Genomic DNA, 25,522 nt, shown 5'->3' with positions numbered 1-25,522 from the left:
GAACCCAGGTCATTCTGACCCCCAAATCGGTTCCAGCACAGGAGCCTTGGAGATAGCTCTGAACCAGGTTGGTGGAGAGTCTGTCATTTGGGGGAGGCTGTGGGGAGGGGGTGCTGCAGGCAGGGGGCTCTGAGGGGGAGGGCTTGGAAGGGTCCCGGGGGGAGGAAGGCGGTAGGGAGGCTGGGGTGGGGGCGGGGGGTGCTCACGGGGGAGGGAGGGTGGACCAGACCACACAGGGCTCTGAGTGTGGGGCCGGGGGTCAGAGGTCACCACAGGTTGTGTGTGGGGACAGGACATGAGGGGGCTGTCCTATCAGATCCGCAGCATGCTAGATTTGGAGGGAGCATGGAGGGCACATTAACTACCGCCCCCAAGCATGGGTCTCCAGTGACCTACCAGGAGGAGGAGGCCGCCTCAGTTTCCCCTGCGCACAGTGGGGGCTGTGGTGGTTGTCTGCCTCATCTCAGGGTGGGGCCCGCTGCCCGGAGGGTCCACAGATGGCCTCTTGTCGAGGCGGCCATTCAGCAGAGGTCTGTGCCCAGGGACGTGTGAGTGAGGGGACCGAGGCGTCGCCCTCCCGGTCAGCGTGAAGCTCTTGTCCATGTTGTGTTCTCATGCCCAGGCTGACATGGATGATGCAGCGTCGTCCACCTGCCGGATGGAGAGCGACAGTGAAGGGCTGGGCTGCAATCCCCGAGACCCAGCGTTCGTGTGCCCGGGGCTCCATGGACATGTGGGCAGCCAGGTGCGGCTGGAGGCCCCGTGGGGGCCCGAGGTCCCGGAGGATGAAGACGGTGTCGACTCCCAGAACCCACGGATGGCGAGAGCAGCAGAGGCCCTGGACTGTGCGGGGCGCCCCATGCCAGCATCCAGCACTGGGGGCCTCTTGGCCACTTCTGTGGTGTGGAGGGGGAGACTGGTCACCGGAAGGAAGAGCTGGGAAAAGCTGTTCGGGGAGGGGGGTGGCATAATCACCTTGTTTTCCTGGGCATCAGGGGACTCGGGGTCACAGCCCACGTAGTCGTGACACGCTGCAGAGTGGAGGAGCTGGGCACGTGCTCATGCAGCGCAGGGCAGCGTCCCCATGGCTGAGATCGGTGCCCTGCCTGAGCTGCTCACGGCTGCGGAGTGGGAGCTGTCCCTGGCCTTGGAGTCTGTGGGGGGGACCTGGTGACTGATGGAGGGGCCAGCTCCGCAGGGGTCGCACCCACTGGGTGAGTGGTGCTCTGGGGTGTCCATGGGCACACCCAGGGACCGTGTGACCTGCATCCAGGAAGGTGTGGGGCAGGTGCACAGAGGACAGGGCCTGGGTGGGGGACAGGGCACCATGCTGGTGGGCAGCGCCCCTCGGAAAGTCAGCCGGAGCTAGCCTGGTGGACGGGCTCCAGGGCTGGGCCGGCTCTGCCTCTGGCAGCTGTGCCCAAAGTGATGCCCGAGCCAGTGGAGATGGGCGTGGCTTAGGTCTGGAGGGGAAGCCAGAGTGCGCTCTGACCCTGGAGCTGGTCCAGGTGAGAAGGCTGTGAGTGGGCCACCGGAGGTCAGGTCGGCCTGTTGAGCAGCAAGTGTCATCTTGGCAGCAGAAGTTCAAGGTGAAGTGTGCTCGGGTGGTCTGGACTGTCTTTTTAGGAACAAGGTGCCCAGCTGGTCTTGGTCTCTTGAGTCTGTAAGTGCTTGGCTTCCCAGCTGGGTGTAGACCCCGGCAGGGCACCCTGTGACTGGCCAGTGCGGGGGGCGATGAGAAGGTGCTGTTGGCAACCTTGAGCCCCTCCGGCTTCATGTGGGGGAGGGTTGAGCTGGCTCCATCCCTGGCCTCACCCCTCTGGTGAAGGTCAGCATCTCCAGGACAAAGTCATGGTGGGCGGTGGAGCCAGCGGCACTGAACACATTGGTGGTGTCAGAGGTCTTCACCTCTGGTGGGGCAGGGCACAGGAGGGTCAGCCGAGCTCTGGAGGGGGCCGCAGGCCGGGACGAGGGGTGGGCACGGAGGCTGCAAGCAGGTTCACAGTTGTTGGGCGGGGATTGAGGTGTAACTGCTTGGTGGGTGCAGGGCTCCTGTTGTCATGATGAAGATGCTCTTGACCTAGGGAGTGGTGATGTTACACGGTCCAGAGGATGTAGTTAACAGAGTGCCCACTTAAAACTGACAAAAGATGAAATTATATTGAATCTAAAATTTAGCATATTAAATATAAACAAACCTATCACATGTAACAGAAATGTGTTGCCCTCACAGGCGAGCTTCCCTGGTGGCTCAGCTGGTGAAGAATCCCCCTGCAATGCAGGAGATCTGGGATCGATTCCTGGGGTTGGGAAGATCCCCTGGAGAAGGGAAAGGCTACCCACTCTAGTATTCTGGCCTGGAGAATTCCATGAACTGTATAGTCCATGGGGTCGCAAAGAATTGGACACAACTGAGTGACTTTCAGAGGCGAGGTGGAGGAGGTCTCTGGGGTTGTAGTCGGGAGTGGCCAGAGCTTAGCGATAGGCGCTGAGGGTGGAGCTGTGGATGAGGCTGGACAGATGGCTGGTTCTGCCTGTGGAACGGGCCTGGGAGCTGGTGCCTCTTACGAGGCTGGAACGTGGCTGTATCAGGCAACCGTGCTGGGGCTGGTTCTAGAATTGGCTCTAGTTCTGAGATCAATTCCAGTTCTGGCGCTGATACCAGATTCAGTGCAAGAACCGGCGACTGCAATGGCTTCAGCTCTGGAGGCGGTCCCTTTGAGCTGGAGCTAGCTCTAGTCTGGAGCTGGGGCCCGAGCGGGCACTCGTCTACGGGTGGGGCACGTTCTCGCACTTCAGGGGGCTCCAGCCCTGGAGCGGGCTCTGCAGTCCACTCTAGCCCCACAGCTGGTGGAAGATGTTGTGCTGGGGAGGCCCTGGCTCTGCAGCCCCCACCACTGTGGCCATGGCTGAGACGCTGCACCCCTCCGTGGGTGAGCGCTCTGACGGCGGGGCTGGGGTGGGCTCACCACAGTGCCCCAGGTGCCTGCACACAGCAGGGACCACTCACAGTGCGCAAGGCCCGAGTGATGGAACCGCGGAATCTCTCCGCTTGCTCATCTGTAACATAGCACCTACCTCTTAGGCCTGTTGGGAGCATCGCACTGGTTCAATAGAATTTGCTTGCTTACCTCGTACCAGGCAGTGTTCTAGAGGCCTGGGAACACCGAGCTGAGCAGGCCTGGAGCCGACGGGGGCCGGGGTCAGATGAGTTCAGGGCCCGGGCAGGGGTCCCAGCTCAGGTGGGAGCCGCAGGTCCCCCAGGCATCTCTGTCCAGCCGCTCAGGACCTAGCGGGTGGGGGCTGTGGTGCAGGGGATATGAGGCCCTTGGTCTGAGTGCCCATGCTGCCCATCACCCCCACATACCTGCTCCCTCCACTGTCCTCACTCAGCCTTGCCCTCCATAAAATGGGCCTGTGAGGATGTCTGTTCCTAGGTTCCATCACGAAGGTGGCCTTCATCTTTTCAGACAGAAGGTAACTAGCCATTCTATGTCCTCCCAGCGGTAACTCAGAGGGCTGGGCTCGAGTCCAGCAGGGGAACCAGACGGCGCTCCCAGGGCATTGGCTAGGGTCCCCCTCCTGGTCGGGGGCTGAGCTGGGCCAGAAGTCCTGGGCTCACAGACAAAGCTACTCTTCAGGTGCTTAGAAAAGGCAGCCCGAAGTCCGGGGGACTGTCCAGTGAGGCTCAGCCCTGCCAGCGGTCAACACCAGGGGCGATCTTTCCAGGTCAGCACTCAGAGGTCTTCCATTCCTCCCTTCTTCCTCCTTATTTTCTACCCCAATAACACTTTGTTTCCTCATGTGGACGGTCATCACGTATCCTCTCCCCTACTGGAGGGAGCTGGGGTGTGTCCAGCCTTTTGCTCTGATGAAGGTGCAGGAAACAAAACATACCCATGGCAAGTGTAGAGGTGTTTCTAGGGGATGGACCCCTGACCTGGGACTACTGAGTTAGAGGGTGAATGCGTCTGTAATTTTGACAGACATGACCAAACTGTCTCCATTGGAAAGAAACATGTATTCCCATCAATGATGAATAAAAGTTCCTATTTCCACACAGCCCCGGAGTATATTTCCAAACCCTGGGGGTTTTGGAGTCATGACACTGAACTGTTAATTGTGTGTGTGACATGTCTGATAATGACCTTTGTGTTCCTTTATCTGCGCGGCTGCTTTTCTTCGTTTCTAGGGACTCTTTTTTGGGGGGGCTGCACTGCGCTGCGCCTCTTGCAGGGTCTTAGTTCCCTGACAAGGGATTGAACCCAGGCCCTTAGCAGTGAAAGCCTGAGTCCTGACCCCTGGGCCACCAGGGAGGTCCCTCGGGACTTTTTACATAAGAGGACGTGAGCCGCTTTGACACGTGGTGCCAATTATTAGTTCCAGCTGATTATTTCCTCTTTTCAAATTTATGTGCTTTGCCCTCATGTATTGTTTCTTCTTCCCCAATTAACACAGACTGTATAAAATACCGTAGCACCTATCTCGTTGTGGAAACTTGGTCTTTTCATTCTTTGCTCCCGTCTCTGCCCCGGTGACCGTCTGAATTGCTGCCACAGAGGACGTTGTCGTGCTCCCTGTGTGCACACCAGTGTTCTCATGCGGTTGTGGGGCTCTCTTTGCCTCGTTGCCCTGCATGCTGCTCTTCTGGCCTGGGGGCTGAAGCTGGGGCATTCGCCATGGTGTGGCTTTTTGGAGCAGTTGGGTTTGTTCAGCGGGACCCCAGCCCTTCTCTGCCCCCAGAGCTCGTGAGGCAGTGGTGAGGAGGAAAGGCCAGCAGATCCATGCTGGAGTGGGAGTTCTGTGGGAATAACAGGATCACTGATGGAATAGCATTTGCCAGTCCCAAGAAAATTAGACAGACAGCAGACAGATGCCTCAGAGCCAGGAACATGGGAGCGTCCGAGTGTGTGAGCAGACCCTGGGACCAGAGGGGCAGCCTGGGGGCAGAGACAAAGGTCTTCACTGTCGTTTTGTTTTATTATTCACTTAGTTTATATATGTTATATATTTTATTTTTGTTTTACTTTTTGGCCTCACCATGCTGCTTGTGGGACTTGGTTCCCTGACCAGGGATCAAACCCATGCCCCCTACAGTGAAAACACAAGAGTCCTAAGCACTGGCCTGCCATGGAATTCCCTTTACTGTTTATTTTATAAAGCCTGACTCTCCTGTCTTAGCCCAGGGAATACCACAGTCTACAGTGTGAATACCAGATTCCCCTGGTCATTCAGATCATCTCCAAGGAAGCAGCCTGACCCTCTCCAGAACACACACCAGCCTCATCCCCCAGGAAAGAGCTCCGATTGCCCTTCTTTGGGATCGGAATGAAAACGAACCTCTTCCAGTCCTGCGGCCACTGCTAAGTTTTCCAAATTTGCTGGCATATTGAGTGCAGCACCTTCACAGCATCATCTTTTAGGATTTGAAATAGCTCAGCTGGAATTCCATCTCCTCCACTAGCTTTGTTTGTAGCAATGCTTCCTAAGGCCCACTGGACTTCACACCCCAGGATGTCTGGCTCTAGGAAGGTGACCACACCATCGTGGTTATCCAGGTCATTAAGACTTTTTTTGTATAGTTCTGTGTATTCTTGCCACCTCTTTTTAATCTCTTCTGCTTCTGTTAAGTCCATAGTTTCTGTCCTTCATCGTGCCCATCTTTGCAGGAAATATTCCCTTGGTATCTTTCTTGAGATCTCCAGTGTTTCTCATTCTATAGTTTTCCTCTATTTCTTTGCATTGTTCACTTAAGAAGGCTTATCCCTCCTTCCTGTTCTCTTGAACTCTGCATTCAGTTGGGTATCTGTCCCTTTCTCCTTTGCCTTTTGCTTCTTAGCTATTTTCAAGGCCTCCTTGGACAACCATTTTGCCTTTTTGGGTAACTTTTTCTTAGCCAATGGGAAAGCAAGCAGCTCAGCCAATGGGAAGCCCTCACCAGCCCTGAACTCGCACTTGCCTCCAATGGATTTTCCTCCAAAGCTCAGTTTCCCAGCTGCCTACTATTCTCTGCAGAGTAACTCTGTTCTCCTGTTTCGCGGACTTGCCTACAGTCTTTGCTGTGGTATGTGTGTCCTGATAGCAATCCTCTTGCCTTTCCTGATGAAACCCACTTTGTTAGTAAAATCACTGTCTGCTTTTCAATAAATTTGGATTCCTTACTCCACTGGCCCTAGTCACCCCAGCAGGTTCTTTCAAATCCAAGTTTCCCTTCCCCTGTGTATCTGGTAACAGGGAGCACAGGTGACTGCCAGAAGCCCCGAGTGTCTCCGGAGTTAGCTGCGCCTCTTTCTCACTATCCGCTCATCCCTCAGCCCCTCACCCTCTCCTCCTCCCCAAGCCCCTCCCATCTCTCCCGCACCTGATGACCTGGCCGAGCAGTCAATTTCAGGGTGCTTTCCTCTGTCTCCCAGAGGTTCTGCCCACCCGGTAACAGTCCCCCGATTCTACTGGGGGGCACTGCTGCCCCTGCTGGCCTCCTGGGGAAGCAGACAGACAGCTGGACAGGTATCAGGGGATGGCAGCCCATAGCTAGCCCCGTCGTCCTCTGGGCCTGCTGTGCCTCCATGCCCTTCCCACCAGCCAAGCCCCTGCCCCCTGTCCTGCCCAAGGGGCCCTGATCTGAGCCAACTGCACAAAACCTTCTATAGAACTCTCGGTGTGCCGGACATTTTCTTAAGAGCTTTCCCTGTATTAGCTCATTAATCTTCACCTGATTCTTACCTTTAAAAGGTAACCAAGGCCCAGAGAGAGGAAGTGACCTACACAAAGTAAGTGGTAGAGACATGATTTAGACCCAAAGAACTGGTCCAGAGGCTGCCCTCTTATCCAGTCTACCATGATCCAGCACTTGCTGGAGCCCCAAACCCATTCCTGTCCAAATCGTGGTTCTTAAGAGTTGCTTTAAGCCTTTCTGCCCTCCTCAAGCCCTCAGTCCTTTGCCCCAATGCTGTCGGCTGGACCAAGGAGAGCAACTTCAGTTTTGGCCCATTGAGAACTAAGAAGGGTCTGAGATTGGGCCCACTTGCATACTAACAACTGAGCCTGTCACCATTTCCCAGAAGCTGGAAGAAGACACAGGGTTCCAGGGTCAGAGACAGAGGATGTTACAACTCTCCCCAAGGGAGTGAGCACACGCTTCACATTCCCAGGGGGGCCCTGTGCCCTCCCAGCCCCGTCCTGGTGATAGGATGCTAAAAGGTCCCCAGGGAGCTCATTTCTCCTCCAGCCTGGATTATGGAACTCCAGGAGCCTTACTTAGGCCTCTTGTCAGACCCATCTCCTGAGAACGAAACCTGCCTGGGAGGCATGTGTGCCTGGGCATGAAGATCTTATCTGTCAGCCTGTGTTCATGGCTCTGCCACCAGCATTTAGGAGGCGCCTGCATGGGGTAGGGGGCTTCCCAGGTGGCGCAGTGGTAAAGAGTCTGCCTGCCAATGCAGGAGATGCAGGAGACTGCGGGTTCGATTCTTGGGTAAGAAGATCTGCTGGAGTAGGAATTGTCAACCTGCTTAAGTATTCTGGCCTGCAGAATTCCATGGACCTAGGAGCCTGGCAGACTATAGTCCATGGGATCGCAAAAGGTCAAATAGGACTGAGCACACACGCAGGCGGAAGCCTTCATGGAACAGGCGCTCAATAACTGGGAGATAAAATGAAGGCGTCCAGGCAGCAGGGAACCGCCTCCTGTGCCCTCCCCAGCGGTGGGTCCCGTCAGGCCACTTCCCACCTCTTTCTTCCTCCTCATCTCCTTTCAGGGTCCACTCCCAGCAGGGCATTCAGTGTGTGTGTGTGTGTGTGTGTGTGTGCGCACATGCGCGCACTTGAGCCCATGTGTCGATGCCCAAAGGAAAGGGTCCCACGTGGGAGAGGTGGGCAGGGTGGGTGGGCAGGGTGGGTGGGCAGGGTCCCCCAGGACCTCAGGCCGTCTGGTTCCCAGAGCAAACCCCATGGCAGGGCTGAAGCCCGGCCTCGGAGCCTGGAACCCTGCCTTCCCTTCTGTGACGGGCTCACGCGCTGTGCTGGGCCGAGTCCCTGCCCCTCTCCTGGCCTGTTTCTTAACTGTCCCGTGAGGGCTTGGACAAGAAGTGCTCAGGAGGCTCAGGGCGCTCACTGCGCTGACTCTCCCTCCTGGGGGCTGGGGGTGCGCTGCAGGCTCTCAGCCCTCCCCACCCCTGCTTCGGGATGGGGCGTGGGGGTGACCCGCCAGGGGGGCGGGGCCTCGGTCACCCCTCCCCCTGCAGCCGCACCGCGCATGCGCGTCCCCCGCCTCCCGCCGCGCGCACCTCCAACGGCTCCTCCGGTCGTGAACGTCCTGCCGGGCCCCCCAGTCCTCTGCTCTGGGGCCTGTGTCCCCTTGAGCTCTGACTCCACCCCCACCGCAGCCAGGCTGGCCGCCGAGCGCTGGGCGGGGTGGTCCTGGAGACCAGGAGACAGGACAGTCACCGTGCAAACCCCCAGCCCTCCGTCTGGACCCCAGGGCCCGGCTGGGTGAGTCGCTGGACGCCGACTCGGCAGGGAGAACGGGAGACCACCACGTCCGCGCGTCCTCTGCCCACGTTGCTTGTCTTTCTGACAGCGCCCCAAGACAGAGGTCCAGCCTGTCCCCTAGGGCAGGCCTGGCCGGTGGCCGAGGGTCAGAGGGAGCCCATGGAGAAGGGCGCCCAGCACCCCGAGGGCTGAGAGTTGGGGGGCAGTAGCGGTTAATAGTGAGGCCTCTGGTCTCTCAGTGATTTCACCCCACTTTGTAGATGAGCAGCAGTCCCAGCACTCAAGGTCATTCAAGTCTAAGTGACCAAGTCCAGCCGTGACTAGCGCGGTCAGATCATGGCTCTTCACGTCCACTGAGCCCACACTGAGACCTTGTCCTGGGTTGGGCTCCCCCAGACAGGGGACCTCCTGAGTCCAAGCACTTTGGGTGTCTTCCTCTCCCTGCTTTGATCCCCAGCACCCTCTCCCAAGGTCAGAGGCACCGATCCTGATTTCAGTGGAGGAAACTGAGGCTCAGAGAGTCACCACATGAGCTGGCCTGTCACAGGCCGTGACGTGGCCCCGCCGTGGGTTTGAGTCCAGGCCAACCTGGCCCCAAAGGCTGTCCTTGCACAGGAGCCTGAGGCTCTGAGCCCGGTCTTGGAGGTGAGTCCATTGTGGATGGGGGTGTCGGGGTGGGGAGGAGCTTGGGAGGGTCCCTGGGGGAGGGAGGCGGTAGGGAGCCTGGGGCGGGGATGAGAGGTGCTCACCGGGGAGGGGGTCTGGACCAGACCACACAGGACTCTGAGTGTGGGGACAGGGGTCAGAAGTCACTGCAGAGCAAGGGGGACAAGGTACAGGCTGTCTGGTCAGAACCCCCACTTCTCAGCTCCTAGATTCAGAGGTGTTTTTTGGACCTGTGTTCCAGCCGGTATAGCATGGATTCCAGAGAACCCCCCAGAGATGGCGGAGGTGGCCTCTGTCTCCTCCTGTGCTCAGTGGAGGCTGTGCAGTCATTCTGCTCCTCTCGGGGAGGGGCCTGCTGTCCTGAGAGCCCAGAGGGGGCTTCTCGTCAAAGCCCTTCGGGTGCCGTCTGGACCAGAGAGGTCCGAGTGAGGGGCCTGGGGGATCAGCAGGGCACTCTGGCCCTTGTCGCTCTTCTGATGCCCAGGCTGACGTGGATGCAGGGGGTCCCTCACCTGCTGGTTGGAGAGCAGCGAGAAGCTGACGTTGCAGACCCTGAGACCCAGCCCTCATGTGCCCGAGGCTGCCAAGGACGTGTGGAGCTGAAGACGAGGGCTGCTGGAGGCTGAGGGCTATGGGGATGCTGAGGACGGAACGTATACTCCTGGCCCCCAAGGAGTGGAGGATCGGCAGAGCCCAGACCCCGAGGGCACCCCGTGCCAGCGTCCAACTCCAGGGGCTTCTAGGAGCTGGGGCATCTTGGTCCCCTCTGGGTATGGAGGGAGTGAGGCACGCTGGAACTGGGAGGGGCTGTCCCAGAGAAGGGGTGGGGCAGTCATCTCCTGCCCCTGGCCACAAGGGGGCCAAGCTCACGTTGGAAAAGCTCACGATCCTCTCTGCTTCGGCCTGGAGTGCACACCGAGCACGTGGGCGCCTTCCCAGCCGCTGAGTCCAGGCCATCATCTCCTTAGCTGATCCCAGATCCTGCAGTGGGAGCTTCTACTGGTCCTGGGCTCCATGTTGGCGAACTGGTGGCTGGATGGAAGGACCAGCTTTGCCATTGTCAGATCTGACGGACGGATGCTCTTTAGTGCCCAAGGGCATAGGCACCAGGGACCCAAGCCTGGAAGGTGTGAGGGAAGTACCCAGAGGCAGAGTCTGGTGGTGGTGGGTAGGGCCCTGTGATGGTGGGCAGTGCCCTTTGCAAACTTCAGCAAGTCCTCTTGTTTCCAGATCACAGACAACACCTGAGGCTGTGGTCTGTGAGAGGCCAGGTCAGCCCGTCCATGGCAGCCACCAAAGCCTGGGGGCTGACAAGGTTCAGGGTGAAACTGTAGTCAGAGAGTGGGGGGCCATGAAAAGCCACTGGTAGCCTGGTCCACTCCAGTGTGTGACTGTTGTCTACCCAACAATGCAGACCTGGGGAGTTGACTGGCTGCTGTCTGGGGCTGGTGAGACGATGCCCTTGATTAGTTCAGTTCAATAACTTAGTCGTGTCCAACTTTTTGTGACCCCCTGGGCTGCAGCACTCCATGCCTCCCTGTCCATCACCAACTCTCGGAGTTTACTCAGACTCATGTCCATTGAGTTGGTGATGCCATCCAACCATCTCATCTTCTGTCATCCCCTTTTCTCCCCGCCTTCGATCTTTCCCAGCATCAGGTTCTTTTCACATGAGTCAGCTCTTTGCATCAGGTGGCCAAAGTACTGGAGTTTCAGCTTCAGCATCAGTCCTTCCAATGAATATTCAGGACTGATTTCCTTTAGGATGGACTGGTTGGATCTCCTTGCAGTCCAAGGGACTCTCAAGAGTCTTCTCCAACACCGCAGTTCAAAAGCATCAGTTCTTCGGCACTTAGCTTTCTTTATAGTCTAACTCTCACATCCATACATGACCACTGGAAACACCATAGCTTTGACCAGACGGACCTTTGTTGGTAGAGTAAAGTCTCTGTTTTTTAATATGCTGTCTAGGTTGGTCATAACTTTTCTTCCAAGGAGCAAGCGTCTTTTAATTTCATGGCTGCAGTCACCATCTGCAGTGATTTTGGAGCCCAAAAACATAAAGTCTGACACTATTTCCCCATCTATTTGCCATGAAGCGATGGGACCAGATGCCATGATCTTAGTTTTCTGAATGTTGAGTTTTAAGCCAACTTTTTCACTTTCTCTTTCACTTTCATCAAGAGCCCTTGATTAGACAAAGAAGAGCAAAGTAAAACCAAGGTTAGTAGAACAAAGGAAATAATGAAATCTAGAGCAAAGATAAATGGAACAGAGGAGCACTCGAGAAAATCAGTAAAGCAGTTGCTTCTTTTAAAGATTTACAAAACTGGCAAGCATGGGACAATTTTACGGAAGAAGTTATTTAACCCAAATGAAATGGAAAAATTCAGGAAACACACAAACGGCCAAAACTGATACAAGAAGAAGCAGAAAGCCTGGTTAGCCTGTAAGTAAGGAGACTGAAGCAGCAGTGGAACTGTCAACAAAGCCAAGCCCAGAGCCCGGTGTTTCATCTCAAATACTTAGAATGCCAGTTCTTCCTAAACTCTTCCGAAGACAAAGGAGGGGATACTTTTAAAGTCACTGTGATGTACATGCTGTGATGCCAGCATTAACCCGATTCCAGAGAAGCCACAAGAAAAGACATCTACAGGCCAAAATCCCTTATGGATGTGTGTGTCAGTCACTCAGTCGTGTCCAGCTCTTCACGACCCCATGGACTGTAGCCCACCAGGCTTCTCTGTCCATGGGATTCTCCAGGCAAGAATACTGGAGTGGATTGCCGTCCCCTTCTCCAGAGGAACTTCCCAACGCAGGAATCGAACCCTGGTCTCCTGCATGGCAGGCAGACTCTACCGTTTGAACTACAGGGAAGTCTTATAATGGATAGAGGTGCAAAAATCCTCAGTAAAATCCTGGAAAACAACATTGAAAGGACAATACATCGCGACCAGCCTCCCCCGACAGCTCAAGCAGTAAAGACTCTTCCTGCATCGCAACAGACACAGAAGACACGGGTTCAGTCCCTGGGTCGGGAAGATCCCCTGGAGAAAGAAATGGCAGCCCACTCCGGTATTCTTGCCTGGATAATCCCACAGACCGAGGAGCCTGATAGGCTACAGTCCATGGGGCTGCAAAGGGTCAGACACGACTGAGCCTCCAGGCCGTAGATGATCAAGTGACCCCACTGTGCAGACAGGGAGACTGGGGAGGCCCTGAGAGGCACATAGCTTGTCCAGGGTCCCGTCACTGGTGACAAGGAGGAGCTGAGTCTGAACCCAGCTGTGTCCCCAGAGCCGGGCTCTGGCTGCACCCAGGCCTCCCCGTTGGTGTCACCATGCAGGGACATGGCATGAAGTGGGGGGGGGTGACCCCTCAGCAGCCCTGAGGGCCCTTGGGAGGCTAATGTTTGAGCAGGACTCCAAGTATAGAGACCCCAGGAAGTGACGTCTCCTCCCTGACCATAGAGCCCAACAGAACTCGGAACTGGTAAGCAGGCGCCTCATCCTAGAGAAGCCCCTGCCCAGCTGGCTTGGCCGGAGCCCTTGATGAGCAGCGTGTCCTCCTGTGCGTCCTGAGGTCCCAAGGCCACAGCCACAGACATTGTCTGGTCATTTGCCCAGAAGAACCAAAGGTAACACAGGGAGGCCCAGGGCAGCCCAGTCCCAACCCAGCGGCCTCTGGGACCCCACGCGGGAGCCCTGTGTCCCCTCCCTGTGTGAGAGAGGGAGGGCTTGTGTCGGGTGGGCCTGCCCCGAGCGGGAGCAGGCTGAGGGGTCAGAGGGCCGGCTATGTTAACCCCCCAGGTGAAGGTAGCAGGAGGGAGTGTGGGGACCTGGGGACCCTCTTGGCCGAGGTTTGTACCCAGTCCTGGGGGTGGTCTCGCTTCTTCCCGGGAGAGGTCTGTGCACGACCTGGGAGCAGAAAGTCCAGGGGCGGGGAAAGCATCATCCTCATGCGGGCAGGACTCTGGGTCCTCAGGCCTCCGGCCCGAGGAGGTGGAGGACCAGGGCACCCCGTCCGTCCCCGAGCAAGGGGCGTCCATGTGGGCGGCACAGGCTTGGGGGCGTGCCGGGGCAGGAAAGGGTCTCGAGGGCCAAGGTGGCTGGGAACACCCACCTGCACCTGCCTCCTGCAGGGGGCCCAGAGCAGCCGGACGCGCCTTCCTGTGAACTGCCCGCAGCACCGGATCCCGACCCAGGACCCTTCTCCCTGCTCCCGCCTAGAGCTTGCCTTCCCCTCCCGATATTTCTAATTTCTACTTTTCATTTGACATTACTTACGGTGCCTTTCAGTTGAGGCCTCACTGTCACAGCATTTAATTCTTTACACTGTACATCATGCACTTCCTAAGCATGGAGTATACTCAACGATGCTGAGTGACCTTCCCCGCGGTTCCACTCCAGAGGAAACCCTGACCCGAGGGCTTGCTCCCTGGCCGCACTCACCTTCCGAGATGGACCCCACTGTGGATCTCCCTCAGCAGATCCATTTCTGACCTAAAGGAACAAAAGCCGCCCACCCCCCAGCCCCCCTCCCCCAGCCGCTGACGCCCAGAGTCTGCTTTCTGTCTCTTGTCTCTCCCTGCTCTGGATGTTCCTATAAACGGAATCGAGCTATAGGCACCTCTTTTATGTAGCCCACATATTTTAAGTGGGGAGTGGCTAATTTTTTTTTAACTTGAAGTAGCATTCTTGTTAAATAAAAGGGGAATTCTAGGTGAATTAAAAATAAGGTGTAAAAATTGAAGTCTTTTTTGTAAATATCTGTACAGTCTCAGGGTGGAGACCCCTGCTCTAAGTGTGGCCCCAGAGCCAGAAGACAGAGGGAAGCGCCTGGCTCCTCCTGCGGCCAAACAGACAAACATGCAGAGAGCTGGGAGGACAGACCACGGGCCGGGACAACGTCCCTCGCGTCCCAGGGCCAGAGAGCGGCTTGACACCCCTGTGGTCCCCAGATCTTGAAAGTCAGTGTTCTAAAAAGGGACAGAGGACAGACCTGTGCATGGCTAATGAGGCGACGCACGTGGTTGGTGTACATCTGAGACGCTCGGCCTCCGGCGACATGGGAACGTAAATACTGGAGACAGCTGTGTCGCCCCTGCACCAGCGGGTTTCCAGGCTGGTGACGACCAGCGCTGGGGACAACGTGAGGAAGAGAGGCCAGCAGACCCCTGCAGGGAGGTGTGGAGGACATGCCTCTCTGGGAGAACCGTGCGTGGACCCCAGGGCTCCACGAGTGCATCCCTTTACCTGCAGAGCGACTCCTAGGCGCCCACCCACAGGGACCCTCGCGTGATGCGTGTGCATGTGTGCCTGTGCACTTGGGGTGTCGGGGAGGATCCCAGGGGCGTGTACCCTTCTGAACCGTGGTTCCCCCAGCTGGACTCTGACCAGTCCTCTTCCTCCTCCACATTTTCTGGGGCCCCAAGTCAGAATTTCCGAAGAGCCCCTGCTATGGGACGTGGGCCATTTGCCATTTTTCATTCTCAGAATCAAGCTGAACGGAACATCTGTGCCCATAAATTACTACTTTAGGAAGAACCCATGAGGTGGATTTTCTGGGTCAAAACATGCAGTTTTTACAACACTGGCTGCAGTTTCCAACACTGGCGGTCTCTGCCCACTTTGAGCCTTGCTTGGGAAAGTGGGGCCGAGGGAAAGAGAGAGACCCTGAGGGCTGAGACCTCAGGGAGGAGGAGGAGTTGAGAGAGGAGGTGATGAAGGGACCTGTGACTGACCTGCCCAGAAGGGACTGTCTCCCCCCTTGGCCCCAAACCTGGCCCCACCCAATGCTAGAGCTGATCTGAAGCTGGGACAGAGCTGGCTCAGGTTCAAAGGGGCTCTGCTCCTAGAACAGGAGCTGATGCGAGAGCCGGTGTCAGACTCAGCTCCGGCCCCAGGGGAGGTGTGCTAGCCGGGTCAGCCTCCGAGATGGTGGAGACCTGGCCCTGCAGCTGGTGCCGCAGCTACTGCCGTTCAGCGGCTCTGCCTCTGGAGCGGCCACTGAGGCCGGGGTTGACTCCTGGGCGGGCGCTGGTGTGGCTCCAGCTGACGTCATGGCGCTGAGCCGCTGTGGGTGTGGCCTGGGTGCGAGAGCTGTCCCTGGTGCTGGAGTGGGGCTGGCCTGGGGCTCACTCTGGCTCTCATCCGGGGCTGGGGCTGGTCTCTGTGCCTCCGGCTGCATAGCCAGTCCTGGCTCACTCCATAACTGGCCCTCAGCCTGGTGGTAGAGTCGGCCATAGCTCTGGCACTGGGTCCACCTCTGGAATCGCTGTCAGGGGAGACGCTGGCCCCCCAGCAGGCGTGGAATCCGGCCCAGGAACCGAGAATAGAGCTGCCTCTGTGCCTGAAATGGCATCACACTGGGGCCAGAGCTTGGCCTAGCTCTGGTGTGGGTGCCGGAGTACCTTCTCCCAAGCCGACACTGGCTTCTGGCAGCCAAGCTGGCCCTGGCTGTGGATCTGGCCCTAGAGCCATGACTGGAGCCAGCTCTAGCTCTGAACCTGGTGCCGGCTCTACCTCTGAAGCCGATGCTAGAGCCGGTGCTGGAGCCGCTGCCTCCTGGGAACCTCACACTGGCTCTGTGCTGGTTCTCCTTCTAAATGGGCACTAGAACTATCACTGGGACTGGTGCAGGAGTCGGTGAGAGATCTGTCTCTATGTCTGGGGTCAGCGTGATGGCTGATGTCCAGGCTGCCTCCGGCTTGTGGGATAGCACCAGCCTTCCCGGGAGCAGCGCTGGGGCAGCAGCTGGTACTGCAGTGGGAGCCCGTCTGGCTGTGGAGCCAACACTGGTTCGAGCCCTGGAGGTGGTAACAGAACTGCCTCTGGGAGTGGGTCGGTGCTGGAGCCCATGCGGGAAGTGACCCTGAGTCTGGAGCTCTGGAGGGGCTGGCTCCAGAGATCACCTGCGCTCTTGGGCTGCTGCTGGGAATTGGCTGGAGTTCTGGTACTGCCCTGGAGCACTCAGTTATCTGGGGCTCATCCTCCCGCAGGCTCTGGTGCTGGCACCGGCTCCAGAGCGAGCTCTGCTCAAGAGCTGCCAGGAGGTCTCGTTGTGTTCCCAGAGCCGGGCTGGAGCAGACCCGAGTGCAATTCTGTTGCCCTGGGATCTGGGTAGGGTCTGATCCAGACTCCAGGACTGGTGCCCAAGCTGGTTCTGGAGCTTACCGAAGTTTGGGGGCTTTCCCACTAGCTGATGTCGGAACTCGTTCTCGCTCCGGAGCTGACTTTGGATCGAGTGATAGAGCTGGCTCCCGTTCTTGGCGGCACTGGCTCTAAGCCTAGAGGTGGCCCTGGGCTCAGCTCTAGCTCTGGAGCCCGCACGACCTCTAGCTGTCGGGAGTGTGCCAGAAAGGCCTCTAGCTCCAGACCAGGCTCTGGCGCTGGGGCGAGATCAGGCGCTGGCAGTGGTGCCGGCTTGCGAGCTGGCAGTCCAGCTGGTCATGGAGCTGCAAGACGACAAAAAGTTCACCAGCCTCGAGTCCATAGACTGTACGCGTGTGTGTGCGTGTGCATCAAGCACACGCCTTTTCTTCCCTTATCTTCTTACCATGTGGCATGAGGTAGAATGTACGATGTACCCACAGTAGTTACCCTCACATCCCAGTGTTTACGTTGCCGGGCATCGAGGAGAGACGAGCAAGCCTCCCGCCAGCATGCTGCGTGCCCTGGGGAGCGGGTCTGTGTGTTTGAGTCGCCTCCGGGACCTGTGTTTTGTTGGGAAGAGTGGCTCGCTTACTGTCCTCACTCCGAGACTCAGCACGGCTCCAGCAGAGCTGTGGGTCCCACGTCAGGAGAGGGCGGGCTGAAACGGTGGCCTCACCTCATTCGGTCAGACTGGTGATTTAGCCCACACGTGTTGCACAGGTGTGCCTGACGTGTACAACTAACTGCCTTCAAGAAAAGAAGTGAAAAGAGTGAGTGTTAGTCCCTCAGTCGTATCCAACTCTTTGGGACCCCATGGACTGGAGTTGGCCGGGCCCCTGTCTCCATGGGATTCTGCAGGCAAGAACACTGGAGTCGGCTGCCATGCCCTCCCCCAGGGGATCTTCCTGACCCAGAGATCAAACCTAGATCTCCCGCGTTGCAGGTGGATCCTTTACTGTCTGAGCCCCCAGGGAGCCCAAGTAAAGAAGATTACTGTCAATAATGTGGGTGGGCATCCTCAGTTGAAGGCCTTACGAGCAAAAAGCAAGGTTTCCCGGACAAAGAGGTCTGCCTCCAGACGCAGCATCTAGACGCCTGCAAGCCTGGCCTGCAGACTTTGGACTTCTCCGCCCACCGATGCACGTGAGCCAACACGTTAAAATCAGTTCTCACTCTCAGTACACATCCACACACGCGTGTGTGTGCGCACAGGTGTGTCCTGGTGGAGGGCCCTGACACGCACTGTCCTTCCTGCTCCCCCGTTACCATCACTGTTCTCTGAGGCCTTGGACTCAACGCCCAGTGGCCTGCAACCGTGGTGTTGCCTTCTGGGCTCCACCAGCACTGCCTGGGGTTATGAGCAGAACTGAGCTGACGCTGTCCTGGATGAAGACACACGGATGACTCCCAAAGCCCGCTTACTCGTGACAAGTCAGAACGTGGTCAGAGAGCTTATACTCGTGAGGTTAGCTGATGACACGTCAGACTCCTGGAACAAAAAGACAGACAGGTAAGGGCTCAGGGAAATAAACTAAACCCAAGATTTTTCAGAATGCAGACTTCCCCAACAGGAAGGTCTGCTCAGAATATGTTACCGTCCCTTTAACACAAGGCTCTGCCTGGCCACCGTCACCTTTCGGCACACAGCTTAGTCCATGCTGTTTCCTGCACAACGCTGTCCTCTGATGCCCAGCATTCTCACTCTACAGTCTAACAGAAGAGGCAGTCGTGTGTGTGCAGGCGAAAGGAGCCACCACCCCGGGAATCGTCAGTCATGTCTGAACTTTGAGCTTGTCTGTTTGAATGTCTCTTGTTTGGGGTGTCCAGTAGGCTGGCCCAGCCCCAGTCACACAGCAGCCAGGGCAAGAATCACAGGACCAAGAGACCTACACGAGGCCTTCAGCCGTCTTGCAGCGAGTGTTTAGTTGGGATTCTGATTTCTTTCAGGGAGGTTCTGGGTTTGGTGAGGGAGAAAGAGGAAGACAGGGAGGCAGATGATTTCATGGCTTAAAAGGTGCTGTGAGAGCTTTTCCCACTAAGTGCAGAAAAGCTATTTGACAAAACCCAACACCCTCTCATGAGAAAAGCACTCAAGAAACTAGAAACAGAGGGCATTTCCAGAGGACGTCCCGCAGCTCACGTCACACGTCACACTCGGTGGGGAAGGCTGGAGCCTCCCCCAGGGGGCAGGAAAGAGGAACAAGGACCAGTCCCGCCAGCTCACTGCCGCACTTCACTGGAGGCTTCAGCCTCGTCCATCAGGTAAGAAAAAATAAAGGCGTCTAAGCTGGAGAGGATGAAGCAAAACTATTTCTGTTTGCAAATTTCATGACCACGTACGTAGGAAATCACAGAGAATACACAGGAAAACTATCAGAACTAATAAACCATTCAGCAAGGTTTCAGGACACAGTGAAAGTGTGATAGTCACCCAGTCGTGTCCTACCCTTTGTGACCCCATGGACTGCAGCCTGCCAGGCCCCTCTGTCCATGGGATTCTCCAGGTGAGAATACTGAAGTGGGTTGCCATTTCCTTCTTCAGCAGCATGCAGGATAAACAGCACAAAATTCAATTGCATCGGAATGTCAACGGGGGCAGCCACAGTGGAAAACAGAAAACAGTATGGAAGTTCCTCAAAAAATTAAAAATGTGTAGAATTACTGTGTGGTCCTGCAACCCCAATTCTGGGTGTTTATCCAGAGGAAATTAAAGCACTAACCCAGAAAGATATCTACAGCCCGTGTTCACTGCAGCACTGCCTACTGTAGCCAAGATACAGAAGCAACCTAAGCATCCACTGATGGGTGGATAAAGAGGACGTGGTGTGTGTGTAATGGGATATTATTTAGCCATAAAAGAAGGAAATCCTGCCACTTGCTGTAACATGGATGAACCTTGAAACAAGTTGAAGTGAAGTGAAGTTGCTCAGTTGTGTCTGACTCCTTGCAACCCCATGGACTGTAGCCTGCCGGGCTCCTCTGTCCATGGGATTTTCCAGGCAAGAATACTGGAGGAGGTTGCCATTCCCTTCTCCACGGGATCTTTCCAACCCAGGAATTGAACCCAGGTCTCCGGCATTGCAGACGGATTCTTTTCCAGCTGAGCCACCAGGCAAGCCCAAGAATACTGGAGTGGGCAGCCTATCCCTTCTCCAGTGGCTCTTCCTGAGCCAGGAATCACACTGGGGTCTCCTGCGTTGCAGGAGATTGGATTTTTTTTGATTCTTTATCAACTGAGCTATCAGGGAAGCCCTGTGCAAAGTGAAACAAGTTAGAGAAAGACAAATACCATATAATCCACTTATATTTGGAATCTTAAAGAAAAAACATAAGGGCTACTAGATACAGAGAACAGAATGGTGGTTACCAGAGGTTGGGGCTAAAGGGGCCGAGCTGGGTACACACTTCCAGCTATAAAATAAGTGAGTCCTGGGGACGCAGCGTACAGCGTGGTGACCGCAGTTCACAACACTGGACTGAATATTTGAAAGTTGCCCGGAGAGCAGATCTTGAAAGTTCTCATCAGAAGGGAAAAACTGTGGAACTGTGTGAGGAGGTGGGTGTTGACTGGGGTGACCACTGGGCAGTATATACAAATATCAAATCATTGTCTTACACACCTGAGACTAAAATACTGTTTTATGTCAATTTAAAAAATCAACCGTGGGCTTTCCTGGGGGCTCAGTGGTAAAGAATCTGCCCTCCGATGCAGGACACACGGGTCTGACCCCTTATCTGGGGAGATCCCACATGCTTCAGAGCAACCAAGCCGTGCTCTCGAGCCGGGGCCACAGCTGCGGAGCCCAAGTGCAGCAACCACAGAAGCCCGCGTGCCAGGGGCCACAGCTGCTGAGCCCAAGTGCAGCAGCCACGGAAGCCCGCGTGCCTAGAGCCTGCGCTCCACGGCAAGGGAGCCACTGCAGGGAGAGGCCTGCGCACCGCAGCCGGAGGGAAGCCCGCGCAGCAACCAAGGCCAGCACAGCCGAAGATAAACTTTAGAAAATCAACTGTATTTCTATAGAGGAACACACTCTGACAATGAATATAAGAAAGCAACTTCACTTACAATAACATTCAAAAGGTTAAAATATTCATAAATCAATTTAGTGTCCAAAGTATTAAGACTTGTATAATGAAAGCTACAGCACATTATTGGAAGCAGTTGAAGGCCAAAATAAATAGAAGGACATCCCATATTCATGAGTCAAAAGACTTTATGCTATTAAGACGGCAATACTTCACAAAGGGAACTACAGGCTCAATGCGATCCACAGCAAATCTCAGCTGCCTTCTTTTCTTTTTCTTTTCTTTTTTTGTTGCAAACATAAACAAGCCAATGCTGAAATCCATTTGGCAATGCAAGGAACACAGAATAGCCAGAACAGTATTGAAAACGCAGAGCAAAGATGGAGGACTCGACTTCCCAATTTCAAAACTCTTATGAAGACAGTGTGGCCCCGGCATAAAAATAGATACACAGAAATAGAAACATAACGAAATAGACATAACAAAACAGACACACAGACCCTCGGGACAGAGCTGAGAGTCCGGAAACAAGCCTGCATGTCTCGACTCAGGTTTTGATGAGCGACCAGACAATTAAATGGGGAAAAAATAGTTTATTTGATCAAATGGTACTGGGACAGCCAGGTACATACACGTGAAGGCGAAGGAAGAAACTGGACTCTTCCTTACAGCCTCACAGAGACTGACTCAAAACAGATCAAACAGCGACACATGAGACAAAACTAGAAAACTCTTAGAGGAAAACGTGTGGGGATAAAGCATCTTGACCTGAGTTAGGGAATGGTTTCTTGTATATGACAAGCACAAATATAAAAAATAAATTGGATTTCATTAAAATTTAAAACGTGCATTAAAAGACAATATCACTAAAATGACAACCTGCTGAGTGGGACAAAACCTCAGCTAACCATATATAAGAGACTTGCATGTAGAATATATAGTAAATGCTCACAACTTGATAATAAACTAATAACCCAATTTTTTTAAATGGAGAAAGGAGGTGAGTAGACACTTCTCCAAAGAAGATATACACGTGGCCAATAAGCACGTCAAAAATGCTCAACATCCTCGGGAGGGAAGGCAGACCAAAACCACAGTCAACGAGATACCATTCCACATCCACTCAGTCGACTCCTCGGCCCCAGGGACCGCAGCCCACCAGTCTCTATGCACGGGATTCTCCAGGCAAGAACTCTGGAGTGGGTTGCCGTTTCCTCCTCCAGGGGATCTTCCTGACCCAGGGATGGAACGCAGGCCTCCCGCACTGCAGGCGGATTCTTTACCACGAGCCACCAGGGTAGCCCTCACATCCACCAGGATGGTTCGATTAAAAGGACAGATATGGGAAGGGTGCAAGGATGTGTAGAAATTGGAATCCTCACATGTGGCTGGCAGAAATACAAAATAGTGCGGCCCCTTGGAAGACAGCCTGGTGATGCTTCAAAATTTGAAGGGTTTCCATATGATCTAGCATTTCTACTCCTAAGAATACGCCCAAGAGAAATAAAAACAGATGAACAACTCGCGTGCAAATGTTCATAGCATGGTTGTTCAGAACAGCCAGAGGCAGAAACAGCCCAAACAGTCCATCCTCTGACGAGTGGACAAGCAAAGTATGGTAACTCTACGAAGTGGAACAGTGTTTGGCAAAACAATGAATTATTGATACATGCCACAAACATAGATGAACCTTTGACGTCGGGCTACATTAAAGGAGCTGTCACACAAAGCCACACGTTGTACTATTCTATGTCTGTGAAAAGTCCAAAAGAGAGATAGAAAGTAGGTCAATGGCTGTCTAGGGCTGTGAGGATAAGAGAAATGGGGGGTGACTGTTAACAGGCCCGGGGTCTTCTTTGAGGTGGTGAAAACGCCTGCTATCACGGTGCTGGTTGCACAGCTCTGTGGATGCACTAAAACGCTCTGGATCATATGCTTAAAGAGCTTCCAGGTGCGCTAGTGGGAAAGAATAGAGAGATCCTTGGGTCTGGAAGATCCCCTGGAATGGCTACCCACTCCAGCATTTGTGCCTGGAAAATTCCTTGGGCAGAGGAGTCTGGCAGGCTACAGTCCATGGGGTCGCAGAGTCAGACACGACTGACCACATATATTTTAAGTGGGTGGATCATGTGGCATGTGAGTTATATCTCAGTAAAGCAGTTTTTTTATTTACTTATTTTTTTTAAAGTAATTTTCTTCCCATTCAACTTGGAGATGTGTCATGGTCTCAGGATAAGCAGGGCTGGGCACTTGCTACAGCCTCGAATGCTGGCCTGCCCCAAGAGTATGGGCCACAGCCCCTTAAACCCCACCCGGAGGAAACAGGGGAAGACACCCTCAGAGGGAGAGGCTGGCGGATGCTCCAGCCAGCAGCTCGGCATGAGCGCGTGCCCTGACCCTCCCAGGTTAAAAAAGGTTAAAAGAATCTCTTGGCAAGAGGACAGGGCAGAAATTTTATCTTTGTGGTTTTGACGCAGCTAACACACGTGTGAAGTGCATCAAAAGGGAGAGATGTGAGCAAACGTGGTGACGACATGTACCACGGTGCAGATCAAGATGCTGAGGCTGGCTTACAAGACTTGTCCAGATGGGATTCAACACTAGGACTTGGAATTCATGAGTCTTTCAGAGACTGACTCACCGGTATGAGACTCAGGGGACTACTAAGCGGGTTGAACACAAACCCTCCCAAGAGATGAGTCAAAGTGTCCAGAGGTCAGAAACAAACTCTGGTGACATACGAGGAGCAGCACGTGGGTGGTGATCGTTTAACGGGACTTTCCGTGACACACGGGTATAAACGACCTTCACTGGACTAACTCACTCCTCTCTGGTTTGGGCGTTTACTAGCCTATAACTTTTAAAGAAAAAACCCATTTGTATCACCTGTGTCACAGCTTACAGAACATATGGTAACAACATCATCAGCTGTCAGAGCTGCGAGAACCTATGGAAATCACCTAGCCCCACTGTCCCAACCCATTTTACAGATGAAGACATTGAGGCCCAGGGAAGGTGACTGACCCAAGGACACACTGGGAGTTTCTCTGACATCTGGTCCAGGGCCCTTTCTGAGGAACTGTGGGAAAACTCTCCTATCTCAGATTTAAAATTTTTTAGAATATGAGTCTTTCAAAGAAAGCTGCCTTTTTTTTTTTTTTTAAACCACGAAGCTATCCTCAAGCAAGATTTGAAAGGTAACAAGTTTTCATATCACTTTAAGGAAAAGTCCAGGTGTGCATTTTCTCCAAAGAGTAAAATGTGGAATCACTCTCTCTCCCTGACACAGAAACAAAACCGGTAACTGGAGAAGAGGAAATGAGAGCACGATGGCCGCGTTCAGTTCAGCCCCAAACAGATCTGCGCAAAATGACTCGAGCGCTGCCCGTGGCCCCTAGAGTCAACCCACAGGGAAGTGCCTCAACTCCTAACAGATGAAGCATAAAGGAGCCAAGACACGTGTGTGTCTCCTCAGCCAGGCACATCACCCTGGGCACCAGCGTGCCCCTGCTGCAAGGGCCACGATCCCCAGAAGTGGGCGGGACGGGGGTGGCGGATCCCCGCTCCCTGGGGTACCCTGGCTCAGGGTCCCGGCTCCGTCACTGGGGTGACAGGGGTCTCCAGCTCACCTTCCGGCATGTCCAGCTCATCCCCCCTTAGACAAAAAAAAGCAGAACTTGACTGCACGGGATCAGGGATGCAGCGCCAAAAGTTCGTGGTCCTCCCGGCGCCGCAATCCAGTCTGGCAGGTGAGGGGCCCCGAGGGAAAAGTCCGAGTCTTTGGTTCAGAGGCCAGTCTCTCCTGGCATCCGACACACTTCTGAAACGGACGCGGGTCCCCGGCCGCTCCAAGATCAGGGGCTCCCGGTTCTCGGCAGACAGGTGTCACCCCGAGCTCCGTCCTCCAGCCCTTAAGGGCGCTTCAAATGCCGCAGCGGACGCGGGGCTCTCAGGGCAGTGCGGGGTCTAGGGACCCGGCGCACGGGGAGCCGTCGGTGTTGCCCGAGCACGCGCTGTCCGCGGGCCCGGGCGCGCGCCTCGCGGTGGACCCGGCGCCCGAAGCTCCGCTCCGGGTGCACCCGAGTCCCCGGTTGGAGGGAGGCTCGTGCGCCCTAAGCGCGACCCCTCCACCCACCCAGCGGGGAGAGCCCCTTCGGCATCCAAACTGGGCGGAGCAGGTGCGGGTCCACCACCAGCAGAGAGGGACGGCTGGGAAACTGAGGCCAGAGCAGGCAGGGTCTGCCTGGGGCCACGAGGCACCACCAGGTGGGCAGAGTCCAGAGAAAAAGAGGGGGCTCTCGCCTCCCAGGTCTTCTCTAGGATGAGTCCCTCAGCTCTTGCAAGACCCCTGCCCACCCCTCCCAAGTGGGATCCGTTCCTCGGGCGTCCCTGCAAGGGCGCAGGTGTGCACACGTACACACCAACACACACACTCACTCACTGCCCTGCCAGGAGTCAGAGGGGAGTGCACACAGAGGAGCTGAGAAGGATGAGATGAAAGAGCTTGGGGGCAGCTCTGCCAGGGGGCAGGGGCATCCTGTATCCTAGCAACATTCTCGGCCCCTAGCATGGGGAGGGGAGACGCCAGGCTGCTGGTAGGTGGTCCCCACGCTTCTCAGGAAACTCCCTCAGCCGGCTGTCCACAGGGCTCCTCTAGAGGACGGGGCTCTGCGATCTTGTGTCCATCACTCCGAGCATATAAATGAGTATGAATCCCCTAGAATGTTGTGGGGAGCAGAGAAGACCTCATTCCTTCTCTGAAATTGGGGTTCTTGACAAGGTGACGCCAAGGCTGGCACAGCTGGAGAAGTATCACTCGGTTTTCCATTGATGACCACCTGTACTTTGGGGGTCCTTCGGGTCGTCCGTGGAGACTGCAGGTCCTATCTCTCTGGCCCCTGGGGCCCAGGAGAGCTGGCGTTGCTTCACTGTGTGGATCAGCGGAGCCTCTCTGGGCAGGGGCGCCTGCCTTCCCATCCTCTCCCCCGCCAACTGCCCAGGGTGAAACGAGGACTCAGTGCCAAGCCACAGACAGCAGTCTGTGGGCAGGGCAATAACCCTCATGTTAATAAATTTCGTCCTCAGTGTTGTGGTCCATGCTTAGGTAGGGAAAGAATTGTCAGACAAGAGACAGGGTGAGACAGAATAGAGCTGATGAGAGCGAGAGTTGTGTTAGGACGGCGGGC

General features: G+C 55.3%; 1 long non-coding RNA gene across 3 annotated transcripts; it reads left to right on the top strand.

Moving 5' to 3' along the window:
• Positions 1-8,262: 8,262 nt before the first annotated feature.
• Positions 8,263-14,746, top strand: LOC113901829. 3 transcript variants are annotated; one of them, XR_003513564.1, is made up of 5 exons: positions 8,263-8,490; positions 8,948-9,135; positions 9,641-9,926; positions 12,627-12,793; positions 13,298-14,746. It is a non-coding gene; the product is annotated as an uncharacterized LOC113901829 (long non-coding RNA). The 3 variants fall into 3 exon arrangements; XR_003513565.1 differs by lacking the exon at positions 9,641-9,926; XR_003513563.1 differs by having other exon boundaries at positions 9,641-14,746.
• The last annotated feature ends 10,776 nt before the right edge of the window (positions 14,747-25,522 follow it).

The sequence above is a fragment of the Bos indicus x Bos taurus genome, chromosome 11 (assembly GCF_003369695.1).
Source record: "Bos indicus x Bos taurus breed Angus x Brahman F1 hybrid chromosome 11, Bos_hybrid_MaternalHap_v2.0, whole genome shotgun sequence".
NCBI lineage: Eukaryota > Metazoa > Chordata > Mammalia > Artiodactyla > Bovidae > Bos > Bos indicus x Bos taurus.
The sequence above is the reverse complement of the archived record's forward strand: the minus strand, read 5'-3'. Positions and strand labels throughout refer to the sequence as shown.